This window comes from Silene latifolia, chromosome X (assembly GCF_048544455.1).
Source record: "Silene latifolia isolate original U9 population chromosome X, ASM4854445v1, whole genome shotgun sequence".
Lineage (NCBI taxonomy): Eukaryota > Viridiplantae > Streptophyta > Magnoliopsida > Caryophyllales > Caryophyllaceae > Silene > Silene latifolia.
In genome coordinates, this window is record NC_133537.1 from 24,318,896 (window position 1) to 24,331,509 (window position 12,614).

Here is a 12,614-nt window from a genome sequence, read left to right on the forward strand (position 1 = left end):
GGTTCACCTAAGGGTCATTCCTAATTAATTGTTTAGTTTTAATGTGTTTTTTATTCTTGGATTGGAACATTTGTTTAATTTCCAGCTACTGGGATGCATTTCCAACGACTAAATTTCTAATATTACTTAATTTGCAATTATTTTTATCGTAAATTAATTTTTGTCTCAATAATTAGTCAATACGAGTATATGATAGGTCTAGATAAAATTAAGTTGACTTCGATCCTTGAAAGGTACTCATAATAACATAGAGGAAAATGGAAGTAAAGAGTGATATTGTGATCGTTGGAGCTGGAATATCCGGTCTTGCAACAGCGTTAGGACTTCATTGGTGAATTCCCGAAACTCCCGCCAATTTCGTGATTGGTCAATGGAGACTAAAATATGTCATTGGTTTTACAAGTTGGGAATAAAAAGTTTGGTGCTCGAATCATCGGAGTGTCTTAGAGCTACAGGGATTGCGTTTACAACAAGGACCAATGCGTGGAGAGCGTTAGACTCTCTCGGAATTGGCGATTCTCTTAGGGCACAACATATGTTTTTATTACAGTACCCTGTCACTCTTACACAAGATATTTGAGTAACAATTTTTTTTTGGTTAGCGTAGAGTTTTAGTTAACGGGTTTCAAAATCAGGTCATGATCGTCTAATCAAGTACGAGTATTCTGTATCACTCAAGTTAATTTCTTTGGATGTAGGGTATGAACAACATCTATAGTAACAGGGGAGTTGACTTCATATGTCTCATTTACAGACAAAGTATTGGATATAGAAGAGTTAGTTAAAGAAGTCAAAGTTAGTTAAAGATAGTCAAAGTTTGTTGTAGTATGTCAGTTAGATGGTAGAGCTAACAGTATAAATATAAGCTCACATCTATCATTGTAATACACAAGATTATAATACAAAGTTATATCTCATACATTCAATATATTCTATAACAATATTATGCTCCATTATTATCATATTTTTACATGGTATCAGTATAGAGTTACGAATTCTGGGATTAACACATCAAATTCATCTCCTTCCTTTCGTTTTTCTGGGTTTTTTGGTTCTGTTTAAGGATTTATCATTCCATTTCTGGTATCTCCTTTCTTTCTCTATCAAGATTTTTGGGTTTGTTTGTTGTTTTTCACAATTATTACACGCTTCCGCTACCAAATTCATCGCTAGATTCTTTATCAAATTTCCATTATGCCTGATGTTACTACTGCATCTAGTTCATCTTATGAGTACTTTGATGACCCCTTGTTTCTGTCCCAATCTGATCACCCCACTGCAAATCTTGTCACTAATCCATTTGGTGGGCATGATTTCTTGGGGTGGCGTAGAGAGGTTCTAATGGCTTTAACATCCAAGAATAAAGACTGTTTTGTTGATGGTACCCTTAACAAACCACCTAAAACTGATAAAAAATATTGTCAGTGGGTCCGCTGTGACTTCATGGTTAGACAGTGGATACTAAATTCTTTGGTACAGTCAATTAAGGACAGTTTGAAGTATGTGAATTCTGCGAGGGAGTTATGGTCTGAATTGCTTGAGAGGTATGGACAAGCAAGTGCTTTAGAAGTCTATCAATTAAAAAAAGAGTTAGAGGGAATTTCTCAAGATAATTCGTCCTTGGTTGATTATTATGGCAAAATGAAGAATCTTTGGGAGACTTTGGATGGTTTAGACCCTATACCACTTTGTTCTTGTGGAAAGATTGATCAGTGCACTTGCTCTCTACTTAAGAAGATCATTGAAAGAGAGAATACTGCAAAGTTAATCCAATTCTTGATGGGATTAAATGGGGGTTATGATACTGTCAGATCTCAAATCCTATCCATGGATCCTTTGCCTTCCATCAATAAAGCTTTGGGTTTTTTACAAAAAATAGAAAGACAAAAGCAGATTACTGAATCTGTACACACTATTACTGAGGCTAGTGCATATGCCAGTCATAAGATACAAGACTACAAGAAGAATGCTGCTCATACTAATGGTCAATCTGGGAATCCACCTACTTCTGATAAGTACTGTGATCATTGTGAGAAGGCTGGGCATACAAGGGCTACATGTTTTGGCCTGAATAAATGTCCACATTGCAACAAATTTGGTCACAATCCCTTAAATTGTTTTGTCATCAAAGGTTTTCCCAATGACAAGGGAAAAGGGAAAGGCAAAGCAGCTAATCCTAAGTCTGCTGCAACTGCTAATCCTGCTCATTATACTTCTAAGAACACGGCTAATGCTGCTGATGTTAAAAGTTTTAATTCACCACTGGAAGATGAGGTCCTGCTTGCCTCTGGAAGTTCAGCAAATACTTCAAATGCTCAAGCTTCTGGATTATCTTCTGATATGTTGAATGGTATTATTACATCTGTCATTGATCAGGTTATGCAAAGAATGTCTGATCAGCAACCAGGTCTTTCGTCTTCTCAGTTTGCAGGTATTGTTTCACATTCTTCTGTTTCATCAGTACATAAGTCCTTTGTTTTAAATGATTGGATAATTGATACTGGGGCTTCAGACCATATGACCTATGATTTAGGTATTCTTACTGATATAAAGAACCATCAGGTTCCCATTAAAGTTGGCCTACCAGATGGGACAGTTAAGTTAGTTTATAAAACTGGTACAGTTAACTTAACAGACAGAATCAGACTGTTCAATGTGTTTTATATACCAGATTTTAAACAAAATCTGATGTCTGTCAGTAAGTTAATTGACCACAATGCTTTGTCTGTTGTGTTCAATTCTGTTGATTGCCTGTTTCAGGACCGTTCAAGTAAATGTGTGGTTGCTACAAGAAAGAGAGTAGCTGATCTGTATAGGTTTTATGATGACAATTCTATACTGCAAAAGAGTATTTCCAATTTAGTTGAGCAATTACTAGGCAATAAAATATCTGTTGGTACAAATACTAAGCTGTGCTCAGCAGCAATGACAAGTTCTTTATCTCTTTTGCATAATAGGTTAGGTCATTTGTCTGTAAATAAACTCAGATATGTTCCTGGTTTTCAGAAAGAAATAAAACATGATTTCTCTTGTGAAACTTGTATTCTTGCTAAGCATCATAGACTTCTATTTTCTATTTGCACTAAGAGAGCTGATGCTTGCTTTGATATGTTGCACATTGATGTATGGGGTCCATATAAGATACCTTCTATTTCTGGAGCAAAGTATTTTTTAACAATATTAGATGACTATTCTAGAAACACTTGGACCATATTGTTTCAAAATAAGGATCAGGTCCCTGGTTTGTTTAAGGACTTCTTATCTTATGTATATACTCAGTTTAATAAGACTGTCAAAACTGTGAGATCAGATAATGGCACAGAATTTTTGCAGCAATACTGTTCTGAAATGTTTAAATCTAAGGGCATTGTCCATCAGACTAGCATTGTAGGGACTCCTCGGCAGAATGGGAGGGTGGAGAGAAAACATAGACACCTTCTTGAGACTGCTAGGGCACTTAAAATTCAAGGGAATTTGCCTATTAAATTTTGGGGAGATTGCATTTTAACAGCAACTCATTTAATAAATCTCATGCCTTCTCCAGTGATTGATTACAATACTCCTTTTAAACTCATTTTTGGGGTTGATCCTGTTTATGATAATTTGAGAGTGTTTGGCTGTGTGTGTTTTGCCACAATGCCACCTACATTCTCAGACAAGTTTGGAAATAGAGCTAGAAAGTGTGTCTTTATAGGATATCCTCACAATCAGAAAGGATATAGGCTATATGATGTCAATTTGCACAAAGTTTTTGTCAGTCGTGATGTTGTTTTCAAAGAAAAAGAATTTTATTTTTTAAACAAGCCAAATGAAGAATTCCATATTACATCATCTAGTCTGGTAAATCCAGCTTCTTCTGCACAAATATTATACAATCAGACTTCATGTCAGTCTGGTTCCCAAGAGAATCCTTTGCCAGCAAGGGATTCAGTTCTCAATCCAACATCAGAAGCACAACATGGTGATGATCCTGTTGTTATTCCTGCTGAGGTTCCAGTGAGAACTTCTTCTAGGCCAAGGCAAGTAAGTTCTTGGCTCAAGGATTATCATTGCACCCAGAAGCTTCCTGCACATAATAAGAGTGCTGCAAATTTTGCTGCTTTTCAAGCTACAGTACTATCTCAATTACAAGACTATGATTCTGAATATATTGCATCTCTAGCATCTGCAATGCAAGAACATGAGCCATATAGATATAGTGAGGCTCAGCAAGATCCTAGATGGGTCAAGGCAATGCAAGATGAGATTCAAGCCTTAGAGAAGAACAACACTTGGGAGTTAGTTGCCTTACCCACTGGTAAGAAACCAATTGGTTCAAAGTGGGTGTATAAAATCAAGTACAAATCTGATGGGTCTGTGGAAAGGTTCAAGGCAAGGTTAGTTGCTAAGGGCTTCAATCAGGTCAAAGATCGAGACTATAAACATACTTTTTCTCCTGTTGCAAAGCTGACAACAGTTAGGACATTGCTTGCTGTTGCTGCCTTAAAAGAGTGGCCTTTGTACCAGTTAGATGTAAACAATGCTTTCCTACATGGCTATTTGGATGAAGAAGTTTATATGAAGATACCAGAGGGTTATAATGCTGAGAATGGTTTGGTTTGCAAACTTAAAAGATCACTTTATGGCCTAAAGCAGGCTTCTAGGCAATGGAACAAAGAGCTTACAAGATTTTTGCAGAACTTAGGGTATATTCAGTCAAAGCAGGATTACTCTTTATTTACCAAGTATGATCCTGCTACTGAAGCCTTTACAGTCCTACTGGTGTATGTAGATGACATACTTCTGACTGGGACTTCTCTTGATGAAATCAACAATGTCAAGCAACAGTTACATAATGCTTATTCTATAAAGGATTTAGGTACAATGAGGTATTTCCTTGGTTTGGAGATATCAAGAAATCAGTCTGGGATTATGATCAACCAGAGGAAATACATACTTGACATTCTGAAGGATTTAAAAATGGAGAGCTGCACACCTACTGGCTTTCCTTTGCAACAAGGATTAAAGTTGTCTACAGAAGAAGGAGACCTATTAACTGACCCTGATCAGTACAGAAGGCTTATTGGCAGGCTTCTTTATCTGAACCTGTCTAGACCTGATCTCTCATACACAGTTCAGCATCTTAGTCAATATGTTAGTCAGCCCAGGCAACCCCACCTACAAGCTGCTCTACATGTTGTGAAATATCTCAAAGGGACTATCAATGTTGGTATCTTCTATAAATCCCAATCCAGTACTGCAATCACAGCTTACAGTGATGCAGATTGGGGCAAATGTCAAGACTCAGCTAGATCACTCAGTGGCTATTGTATTTTCCTTGGAGAATCTTTGGTGTCATGGAAAACAATAAGACAACCCACTGTCAGCAAGAGTTCAGCAGAGTCAGAGTATCGAAGCCTTTCTTTCACTACTTCTGAACTTGTTTGGCTTGATAGATTGTTGACTGATTTAAGGATCACAGTCCCTAAGCCTATTCCTCTTCATTGTGACAATAAAGCTGCCTTACATATAACTGCTAATCCCGTATTCCATGAAAGAACCAAACATCTAACTATTGATTGTCATTACGTACGGGAGAAGCAAGATGAAGGCTTCTTGTCTACAGCATATCTCAGGACAGGACTGCAAATTGCAGACATTATGACTAAGGCACTAGGGACTGATCAGCATCGTTTTTTCTCTCGCAAGCTAGGTCTTTCATTATCCAATACCTAGCTTGAGGGGGGTATATTAGATATAGAAGAGTTAGTTAAAGAAGTCAAAGTTAGTTAAAGATAGTCAAAGTTTGTTGTAGTATGTCGGTTAGATGGTAGAGCTAACAGTATAAATATAAGCTCACATCTATCATTGTAATACACAAGATTATAATACAAAGTTATATCTCATACATTCAATATATTCTATAACAATATTATGCTCCATTATTATCATATTTTTACATAAAGGAACATAGTAAGTACTCTCTTTAGTTTCCTTCATTGCTTCTCGATATCTCGATTTGAGTCATTAAAAGGCCTGCTTAATAGAACACGCAAATTCTCAAATAAAACTATTGTATGATGTAAACAGTTTTATAATAACTTATGCATGCGCCTCAATGATAGAGATATTCAGATATTAGCATATAATGCAGCGGAAATCATGAAGTTGGTTGTTTGAAAAGAAAGGTGTTATTAGAAGCACTTGCTAAAGAACTACCAAGTGATACAATAAGGTACTCATCTAAGGTGGTTGCAATACAAGAATCTACGGCCTTATCGAAGCTAGTGCATCTTGCTGATGGTTCTCAACTCAAAACCAAGGTTCCAAGATGATCTCTAGCCTTTTAATTGTCGATTTGTTTTGGATCAAATAACGACGACTAGTATAGGGTAAATTGAATTGTACTGATGTTTAAATGGTGATGTGACCCTCACAAATAGGTGTTGATAGGAAGCGATGGGGTGAACTCGGTGGTGGCCAAGTGGCTAGGCTTCAAGCAGCCATCAATGACAGGAAAAATGGCGATAAGGGGATGCACATATTACAATCAAGGACATGAGTTTGAACCAATATTTCAGTTATTGGTAGGAAACGGGTACAGATATGGTATTATTCCATGCCATAATTCTGCCGTGTTTTGGTTTATTACCTTCTACCCTTCCACCCAAGGTATGCATACCTATTTCAGTATATACATTTTTTTGTACAACTATAGCCGCGATTTATTAAATAAGACGGTTAGGATGGGGATAGCTTCTGCAGTCTGTAATTCTGTATCAAGTTATTTTGGGTATCTTTGTACTTGAATCTGTCTGTTCGGATCAATCAGGATTTGAGGTCATCGAAGTGGGTGAATGAGAATTGGATCAATTGAGTCGGGTCTGTGTCGAGTGTAAGTGCAACGTGCCAGTAACTCATATGCTATGTTCTGCTCAAGTTTGTGCATTACTGTGTTGCATCTATCAGAAAACAAATTACTGGAAAACGCGGATCAATTGAAGCTGAAGCAATTTGTGCTAAGTAAACTTGGGAAAGGATCAGAAGAAATAAGAGGGATTATAGAAAGCAGTGAAGCAGAAGAAATAGTGCGTTCGTCCATCGGATGTAGAACCGTGTGGGATGTACTGTTTGGAAACATAAGCAAAGACAATGTTTGTGTTGCTGGTGATGCATGTCATCCAATGCCGCCATACCTTGGCCAAGGCGGGTGTACTGCTCTTGAGGACGCAGTCATTCTAGCCAGATGCCTAGCTTCAGTCGTCCTCAAGTCGCAACAACATTACCCGCCACAAGACAATTATGAGGATATCAAGGTTGTATTAATAAATTATGCGAGACAGAAGAGATGGCGAGCATTTGATCTTACCATTACAGGTCATATGGTGGGTTTCTTACAAGAATGTAATTAGGTCGGGATGAGGTTCTTGAGAGAAAACTTCCTTTCGAAGTTTCTAGCTGAGTTTTATGTAAACAAGGCCGATGTTGATCCAAAACAACTTTTGCTTGAAGATTAATTAAGCTTATCTGCATAGGATGGACCTGCCAGAAATTTGAATTAAGAGATATTGCACCATTTGTCTAAGTTGTTTCTGCATTTGTACAAGTTTTTGCCTACAGTAATGTTCTTTTGATGCAATAATGCATTGTTAAGAGTCTTGGAGATAGTAATGACACGTTTTCTCGATTTATGTGTGTCATCCTTGTGCAGGGTCCATGTTAATCTTCTATGTATCAAACTAGATGTCCCGATGGGATTAGTAGTGACTCGTTTTCGTGGTCTCTCAATCATAATTTATAGGGCGGAAGGATATTTTTTTACGCGTGTGGTAGAAAATACTGATTCGAGGTACATTAAAAAGATAAGTATGGAGTAAATTTATATGACCTTAATTACTCAAACCAAATATTTCGATAATCCCTACCGTATTAAATATTATGAAGATGATTATATTTTAGAACAAAATAAAGTCAAGTAACTATTGAGAATATACAAGATAATATTCCAAGCAATCAATCAAGATTACAATCCCATGAATCAAGCTATCAATATATGTTCATATTGTAAATATAGAGAACAATTATATTAGGAATCAATTAGCATCAATCATGTAATTTCTTGCTTTAATTACTCTAGTCTACATACTATATAACTAGTTTTGTAACCCATCAAATTCACGGGATACTTTGTTTTTGGTATGATGTTTTTAGTGTTTCTAGTAACTGAAATTTTATAAAATATCAAACCACATAGTAAGATCACCACACGAATAATTCATGATAGATCATGTACTAAAATTAAGGGCATTGAAATGTTAACATAAAGATCAATGTTGATATTTAAATAAGTCACGTATGTAACAACCTGGATTATAAAACAAAGGAAAAACTTATATAAAGTAAATATCAGAGTACAATACTGATAAAAGGGCCAAGGTGGCGGAAACACCTGACCAATCCGGTTTGCTACTAAAATCAAAACAACTAATACAGTATTCAAAGGGTTCTTAAAACGTAAGGCACACTCCTAATTTATTATTAAGCTCGCTTCACACATTCCCCAAGCAAGCATCAACTAGTCAGCAACATCTGATCAACCTGAGAATGGGGGTCGACAATCAGTCGGGAGTAACTAGATGCTCTCCCAGTCATGTTTACAACAATCGAATATAACCAACAATCAATAACAATTGAAATGCATAAACAGTAAACATGTGAGACCATCTATACTCATGAAAACTCGACACCAACTTATCATAGATCAACGATATACGAAGATATAAACACATCGCAACAACATTGCTTAACCATACAAATCAACAACGAAAGAACCAAATAACCAACCACGGAGCGTATAACAACTGCCTCCACTTACCCCAAGCATAGTGTATAGAACGAACACCGCTAGAGCGTATAACAACTGCCTCTAACTGTCAGAGCGTATAACAACTGCCTCTGAACGGACGGAGCGTATAACAACTGCCTCCATCGGTGTGGATCGTATAACAACTGCATCCACGGTACTATGTATAGCGTATATCAACTGCCTATATGCCTAAGACATGGCCAGACTCTCGGTGCAATAATTGTACACCGAACGACACACGGGGACCAGAGCGTATAACAACTGCCTCTAGCCAATCCCGAACATAGACCTACGGCAAATCCCACAAGGGGTAGTGTTTACTCATTCCGATCGGTATGTTACTGATACCTCACGTCATCTATACAACTAGCCCATAAACGATGCACAGTATAAATGACCATACATACATCTGAATAACATCACTATCAAATCATAGAATAATATAACTGACCATCCTATGATTATATGAACAAGAGTAATAAACGATATACGCAAACATAGCGTTATATAATGAAATTGAACACCACATAACGTGTGAAACAAGTATCAACCATTCAATGTTATAGTACTCTAGCTATAACTTTTAACATTAACCACTCAATGTTATAGTAACCCTAACCAAAACATGAACTCTAGATGCGAGGTTATAGTAACCTCGACTATAACTTCAACATATACGACTTGAAGTTATACTTACCTCCACTATAACCTTGACACGAAACTCAAAGTTATACTAGTTCCAACCATAACCTCGAGCCATAAATCTCAGGGTACGTTAGTTCTACCTATAACCTTAACTCGTACTTCAATGTTATAGTAGTTTCAGCTATTACCTTGAATCATATTTCCAAGGTTATGCCTCAAACAGCCATAACTTGAGTAACAACCCAAAGTTGTACTAACTTCAGCTATAACACTCGAATTATCATCAAGGTTATACTAGCTTTAGCTATAACTTTGGAGAGCACTCTTGGCCGCCTATCATGCCGCCACTAGGGTTTATTCGTAAACCCTAATTGCGCTCATGACACTCATAATTTAATGCATAAGCAACATATGATATATAATTTGCATAAAAACATATACAAACATGCGAAACATATTTAATCATGATAACAAATAATCAAACATGTACCCAATCATGCAAAACAATCATTCAATCATATTATTTACATCAATTGGCATAAACACAATTAAAAGAGAAACGCCTAGTTACCTTATTAAGCAAATAATCCTAAAGATCGTCTTCAACGATATAAACGTCCTCTCCAGGAGCAACTTCCACGCCTTCATAAAATCATCCGTGCCAAAGATAACGAATCTAATAAATATACTAACTATATATAAATAAACTATAAAAACTACAAAAACTACGCGAAAACATAAAAACTTACGAAGAAGATAGATAAATCCAAGAAGTAGGATCGATCTAAGCACGAAAGATGATGAAGAACGAAGAAGAAAGGAAGAACGGCATGAAACCTTAGGCGAGGGACGCGCGGCACAAGGGAGGAAGAGAGGAGAGAAATTAGGTTTAGGGTTTTGAGAATTATGAGAAAAGAAAAGCAAGGGTTTGGTTTCCCTTCTTATTTATAGAGAAGCTAATGGGTTTATTTCAAGCTTAGACCCAAAACTTACCTATCTACACCAAGAATCACGTGAGACCCAAGGAAAAAGCGGGTATTCACCGTTTTCGAACCCAACGGGCTAAAAGACAAGAGACGGATATTTTCCCGGAAAATAAAATATGAAATATGGGAAAATAAAATTAAAAAAATTATATTACGGAAATTAGGGGTGTTACAAAGTAGGTGAAGAGTGCTATTTTTTCAAAGGTAAAACGATGAAAAAACCCAACAAATACCAAAATAAAATATACATTTGAAAAAAAAAAACTAAAAACTATTAGTCATTCACACTGATGTCGTCAATCTTGTAGTTAGTCTGCAATATATAACTGTTTAAGCAATCTTAGTCTTTTGCTTCTCTATATAATCTTCTTTCTCCAATAATGAATCGTCCCTATAAAAAACAGTAACTCGGTAATTAGTGGTAATTAACCAACAAAATAGTGAAATTTGTTTTATATTATCGTTATTAAGTTAAACTTCCTCTTAAATAGTGAAAGAAAGAGGGAATTAGAATTAAGTCATAGAGATTTAAGTATATTAACCTTTGAATAGCTCAGCACCACAAATCTTGATAGCCCCTAAATGATGAGAAAAAAACAAATATATACGATGTGATGAGCACTTCATAACCCAATGGAACTTATACATAGAAAAATAAAAAAAAAAATTAGTTAATAATTTAAAAACCTTAGTATACTTAGCTTGATGTGAATAGAATGATATGAAGGATTAGTGATAAATTTAGTTCTACTGACAATAGGGATAAAAAAAAAATTGGCTTACAAATTTTGCCTTATATCAAAAATATATAAACAATTGAGGATGCGTTTTATGACTTTTGAGCATCTTTTTTTCGTTATTGTCAAATTTAATATAGGCATAAATATGAATCAAGGTTCATGACTTGAGCATTATTTTTCCATTATTATGAAATTTAATATAAACATAAACTAGTTTTAGAGCCCGTGAAAATCACGGAATCGTTAATAATTGACTGTGTTTAAGTGTTTAATTTGTGAATAACTTACATGGAGTAGTCTCTCTCTCTCAATCATTTGTTTAATTTTAATTAAAAAACCATTCACAAATAATTTAAAAAAAGTTAAATAAATGAACACGACTGAGGGAGCGGTATTTTAAAACAAAAGTTTAATACACTTCAAATTTTTTATTCGAGATGATAGGCAAACCAAAGTGTGAATAGTTTGGTTGTTTTGAAGCGAGGATACAGTCCGTCAAGTTGAACTTTCGGGTACTTGTGGTCTTATGGACAATCTTGACGCCATAGAAGTATTGGAACATGAAGTTGCGCTCCATTGTTGTGCCCTATTTTCAAAGGATTTAAAAATATGAGTACAAGTTGCTACCAATAAAACAAAACATTAAAAGAAGTCACCCTTCCATATATGAACAAATTGCATTGAAATTTATTTTCTACTTCATATGCAATTAAAAACCTCCTAACTTCGAAATATAAAGCGTGATTACTTTTCATTCATTATCCTTTCTTTCTCTACAAAAATATAACCTTCTTATTACTTCACCTATAGTAGGTATACATACAGTGATACAGATATAAGAATTTAAATAAATACTCCCGTCAAAATCCTAAAACTCGTCAATATGGATAATTATGCTAGTCTCATAAAAATATTGCTTATTGGGTATGCAAAATAATTACGCGACGTTCAAAGCACATCTATGTTAGGATAGCATTAACATATACATACCTCCTACAATAACATTATTAATTAAATTGTCAGTTTAATTAATTGAATTGGCACCTCCATAAAGATGAGAGAAAACTAAAAAGTTTATTTACATTTACATTCTTTTGTCACATTAAAATGTTGGAGTAGTGTCCTCCACAATGAGTGCGTTTACATATTAAATCTCGTAAAAGGAATATCGGGGATTTATTTTATTTATTTGTCAGCTGGTCATCGTTAATCGGTAATGATTGGCTGACTAGAGTTTGACATTCTTTGTCGTGTGACGGCGGTGATCGGTGATCCCTTTAGGTCACACCTATAGGATGACGCCCAAATAGAATAAATTAATTGTTTGTATGAGATACGAGATAATTAATTCCTTGTATTACTTGACTTTTAATTAGTCACGTAAAAGTATTATTTGAG

General features: G+C 35.6%; 2 pseudogenes; one reads left to right on the forward strand and one right to left on the reverse strand.

The window, feature by feature from the left end:
* Positions 1-257: 257 nt before the first annotated feature.
* Positions 258-7,496, forward strand: LOC141617050 (monooxygenase 2-like; annotated as a pseudogene).
* A 148-nt stretch (positions 7,497-7,644) lies between these two features.
* Positions 7,645-7,737, reverse strand: LOC141624289 (U6 spliceosomal RNA; annotated as a pseudogene).
* Between the last annotated feature and the right edge of the window lie 4,877 nt (positions 7,738-12,614).